The following is a 5598-nucleotide window of genomic DNA, read 5'->3' as shown; positions in this document are numbered from 1 at the left end:
ACACTCACTGTCTCTGCATCTCTCTTCCCCCCCCCCCACCCTACTCCCACATATGTATCTGTTTACCTCTCTCTGCCTGTCTCTCTCCCTCACTCTCTATACCTGCCTATGTCTGTCTCTTTCTGTCCCTGGCATCAGTTGACTGAATCCTTTGGCTGACAGCGAGTTGTGTCGAGATTTTTTGGAAGATTTCTCTGTGAGGCCGAGTGACAATCCTCTCCATATCTGACCCAAACTCGCCTCATAAATACCACAGCCCTGCACCATGATAGTGCTCTGTGCACCATACCACGCCATTTTGGAATAACTCAATCCCCATCGGGTATTGAGCAGGACTTATTTTCTATTCCCTCTCTCCCTCTCCATTGCCATCAATCTTGCTGAGTTTTTAATTTTCATTCTCTCTCTGTACGTCATTCCCTCTCCTTCATAAATCGACATCCCTCCCTAATTCCCCCCAGCTCCATTTTGCCCTTTGAGTGTGCTAATTTCTCTTCCCATTTCCAAGACTCAATCCTTCTAGCCCCTGCTCACCATCACCCCACCCTTTCTGCATCTCTCTCAAATCAATTCCTCCATCAAATTCTGGTCTGTCCCTTTCTGCTGCTTTTCACTGCAATCCGCAACATCCGATTTTCACTGGCTAGCTACCACTGAACAATAGATCTCCAGCTTTGTTTAAAGAGAGAGAGAGAGCCGCTGTTGCTGTTATACTCACGGTGTCTAAAACAGAAGTCCTTCCCCAAACAGCTGGCCTCCCCCGCACAGAAAGCTTCCTTCTGCAGAAGGGTAATTGATGATTACACCAATGCTAAGTGCAGGAAGGTCAAAACGCACAGCGAATTTCTTTGAGTCCCTGCTCAGTGACGTCAAGCCATCAGACACTTCCAGCCTCTTTCCTCAATCAAGCCAAAAATAAATTCAGGCAAGTTCCCAGGCTGGGTGGGGTTTCAGATAAAGAGAGAGATGGCTTCTCAGATTATTGCTGCCTGGTCTCTGTCTATCATCCTCTCAACACGGGGAATTTAAAAAAAGGAAATGTTTTCTTTGTTTCAGTTTTGTGCATTGGTCACTGTGGTAACATTACTCCATTGGGATTGCGAGGGATTCCGGTAGCTGTAGAGGGCATTGGTTAGGTCACTTTTGGAATATTGCCTGGAAATGTGGTCTCCTTCCCGTCGGATATTGTGAAACTCAAAGGGTTTGGAAATTATTTATGTGGATGTCACCAGGTTTGGAGGATTTGAGCTATAGGGAGAGGCTGAATAGGAAGTAGCTGTCTTCCCTGGAACGTTGGAGGCTGAGGGGTAACCTTATAGAGGTTTATAAAATCACGAGAGGCATGGGTAGGATAAATAGACAAGGTCTTTTCCCTGGAGTGGGGGAGTCCAGAACTGGAGGCCATAGGTTTAGGGTGAGAGGGGAAAGATATAAAAGGTGCAGCTTTTTCACACAGAAGGTGGTATGTGTATGGAATGAGCTGCCAGAGGAAGTGGTGGAGGCTGGTACAATTGCAACACTTAAAGGGCATCTGGATGGGTATATGAATAGGAAGGGTTTGGAGGGATATGGGGGATATGGGCCAAGTGCTGGCAGATGGGACTAGATTAGGTTAGGATATCTGGTCAGCGTGGATGAGTTGGACTGAAGGGTCTGTTTCCGTGCTGTACATCTCTATGACTCTCTGTCCCAGTCTCTCTATTGCTGCGTCTGTCTCCTTCTTTCTCCCTCCTTTTTCTTTCAGCGTCTCTGTTTCTGATTAGATTAGATTAGATTAGATTAGATTACTTACAGTGTGGAAACACTGTCTCTGTTTCTCTTTCTTTGTTTCTCGTTCTGTGTCTGTTTTTTTCTGTCTCTCTCACTGTCAGTCAGTCTCTTGGTTTCTCTGTACCTCTCTTTATTTCTCATGTCCCTCTCTGTCTCTCTCCATCTGTCTCTTCCTCTATGTCGCTGTACCTACCTATCTCTGTTTCTCACACATTTGGGCGGCACGGTGGTTCAGTGGTTAGCACTGCTGCCTCACAGCACCAGGGTCCCAGGTTTGATTCCAGCCTCGGGCGTCTGTCTGTGTGGAGTTTGCACATTCTCCCCATGTCTGTACAGGTTCCCTCCGGGTGCTCTGGTTTCCTCCCACAGTCACAAAGATGTGCAGGGCAGGTAAAATGGCCATGCTAAATTGCCCATAGTGTTAGGTGAAAGTGAGGACTGAAGATTAGAGCTGAAAAATGTGTTGCTGGAAAAGCGCAGCAGGTCAGGCAGCATCCAAGGATCAGGAGAATCGACATTTCGGGCATAAGCCCTTCTTCAGGAATGGCTTAGTGTTAGGTGCATTAGTCAGAGGGAAATGGGCGTGGGTGGGTTACTCTTCAGACGGTCGGTGTGGACTTGTTGGGCCGAAGGGGCCTGTTTCCACACTGTAGGGAATCTAATCTAATTGTCTGTCTCAGTCTCTCTCTCTCACTTTCTGTCTGTCACTCCCTCTCTACGTCTGTCTCCATCTGTGTGTCAGTCCTCATATCTCCCTCTCTCTCTGTCCATCTTTGTCTGTTTATATCTCTTTCTGTATACCTTATCACTGTCTCTGTGTCTCTCCTTCTCCCTCTGTCAGTCTGTCTCTTTCTCTGTATCTCTGTCCGTCTCCACACCTCCCCTATTTCGCTACCAGTCACTATCTCTCTCTATCTCTTTGTCGCTATGACTTCCTCAGTTTCTCTCTCTTTGTCTGTCTGTTTCTGTCTGCATCTCTTCCCACCTCCACCTCTCTTTGACTCTCTCTTTCTCTGGTCTCTACTGGTTGAATCTTATGTTTACTTGGTTGAGTGTGAGATGCGTCAGGCGTTTTTTTTCCGGACGATGTTCCTCCGTGATGTCACGGGAATTCCCTCTGTGTCTGACCAAACAGACCTCGGTATCACCTACCCCTCTCCAAAACCTCCCTCTCTTCTGATGCTGCCCTCACCCCACCCACACGTCATTCCTGGAATAATTCATTGTTCTCCAGATACTCTGGAACTGACTGGCAGCCCCTGTGTGGGTTCCATAGGTTAGCACTATACATGGCAGAGTGGGTGTGGGGCATGGTGTCCCATTCGGTGGGCATGAACAGAACTTCATCTTCCTTCAGGACTGGCAGCAGTGGTCATGCCAGCTTGGTCCAAGGCTGGTATTCAGACTATAATTGGAATGCCCAATCCTCCAAGAGAAAGTCATAGATTCATAGAGATGTACAACACAGAAATTGACCCTTCGCTCCAACTCGTCCTTGCCGACCAGATATCCTAACCTAATCTAGTCCCATTTGCCAGCACTTGGTCCATATCCCTCTTAAACCCTTCCTATTCATGTACCCATCCAGAAGCCTTTTAAATGCTGTATTTGTACCAGCCTCCACCACCTCCTCTGGCAGCTCATTCCATACGCGCACCACCCTCTGCGTGAAAACACATTGGTAAAGGTGGCATTTAGAACGCTTGCCTTCATTCTATTGAATGTTGGAGTTGGGACGTTATGTTGAAGATGTACAGAACATTAGTGAGGCTTTTATGGAGTACCATGTCCAGTTCTGGTTGCCCTGTTATAGGAAGAGTATTATCAAACTAGAGAGGATTCCCAAAACATTTTACCAGGATGTTGCTGCCAATGGGAGGTGTGAGTTATGAGGAGAGGCTGATTAGGTTGGAACTTTTTTCACTGCAGCCTAGGAGGCTGAGGGGTGACCTTTTCAAGGTTTATAAAATCATGAGGGGCATGGATATGGTGAATAGACAAGGTCATTTTTTCCAAGAATAGGGGAGGCCAAAACTAAAGGGCATAGGTTTTAGGTGAGAGGGGAATTTTTCACGCAGAGGGTGGTGCTCTCTCGGGGAACCTCCCCACAGCTGAGGGTACTGACTATACCACCCACTTGCACCTCGGAAATACCTCTCCCTCTCTCACTCCAGGTTGGTCGTAGCCCAGGATGAGTGACAAACCCCGACTGTGTGGTATCAGGCCATTCAGCCCATTGAGTCTGCACCGAGCCTCCAACCAACATCCCACCCAGACCCACTCCCCATCCTTTACCTGTAACCCTGCATTTCCCATGGCCAATCCACTCTAATCTGCACATCCCTGGGCACTATGGGACAATTTCTCATGGCCAATCCACCCTAACCTGCACATACCCGGACACTATGGGACAATTTAGCACGGCCAATCCACTCTAACCTGCACATCCCTGGGCACTATGGTACAATTTCTCATGGCCAATCCACCCTAACCTGCACATACCTGGACACTATGGGACAATTTAGCACGGCCAATCCACCCTAACCTGCACATCCCTGGGCACTATGGGACAATTTAACACAGCCAATCCACCCAAACCTGCACATCCCTGGACACTATGAGACAATTTAGCATGGCCAATCCACCCTAACCTGCACATCCCTGGGCACTATGGGACAATTCAGCACGGCCAATCCACCCTAACCTGCACATCCTTGGACACTATGGATAAAGTTAGCACGGCCAATCCACCCTGACCTGCACATGTTTGGAATATGGAAGGAAACTCGCACAGGCACGGGGAGAATGTGCAAACTCCGCACACAAGATAGTCACCTGAGACTGGAATCAAACCCAGGTCCCTGGCACAGTGAGGCAGCAGTGCTAACCACCGCGCCACCATGCCACCTTACTCCATTCACCTCCTCGCCCCTTTAGATGCAGAGTTCCTGGATTCTGACTAGCCCGAGTGACTGACTGAGCATGCTCAAGCCCCTAGACAGATATTGCAGTCAGCTGTTGGTTGACTCTACCAGGAACCGCACACCCCCATCCCCCATAAGTAAAGGCTATACCCCTTAACATTACTGACAGCCATCATCACCTTCCTGGTTTGGTGTCTGGGCTAAACAGCAAAGCAAGAAACAACTTGATCCTGATAGCTCTGAGTGAGGGGCGAAGCCACAAGATATAGGGAGTCATCGGGTTCTACAGCACAGAGAGAGGCCCTTCAGCCCAAACTCATCCATGCTGACCAAAATGTCCATCCACTCCAACCCCATTTCCTTGCAATTGACCCATAGCCTTCTAAATTTTCCTATTCACGTCTTTGTCCAAATGCCTTTTAAATGTTGTTAATATAGGAGCAGAATTGGGCTTTTTAGCCCATTGAGTCTGAATTTATTCGATCACATCTGACAAGTTTCTCAACCCTATTCTCCTGCCTTCTCCCTGTAACCCTTGACCCCCTCACCAATCAAGAACCTCTCTCTCTCTCTCTCTGTCCAAAAGACACTGAATGACTTGCCCTCCACAGCCCTTTGTGGTAATGAGTTCCACAGCTTCATCACTGACTGAAGAAATTCCCCCTCACCTCAGTCCACCCCTTCACCCTGAGGCTGTGCCCTCGGTTCCTAGTCTCTCCGACCGGGGGAAACCCCTTCTCCACGTCCACCCTATCCAGGCCTCTCTGTATTCTGTACGTTTCAACCAGATCCCACCCATCCCCCATCCTTCTAAGCCCTATCGGGTACAGACTCAGAGTCCTCAACCCATAAGACAAGCCCCTCATCCCTGGGATCATTCTTGTGAACCTCCTCTGGAACCCCC

The sequence above is a fragment of the Chiloscyllium plagiosum genome, chromosome 48 (assembly GCF_004010195.1).
Source record: "Chiloscyllium plagiosum isolate BGI_BamShark_2017 chromosome 48, ASM401019v2, whole genome shotgun sequence".
Classification (NCBI taxonomy): Eukaryota; Metazoa; Chordata; class Chondrichthyes; order Orectolobiformes; family Hemiscylliidae; genus Chiloscyllium; species Chiloscyllium plagiosum.
Note: the sequence above shows the minus strand (reverse complement) of the source record.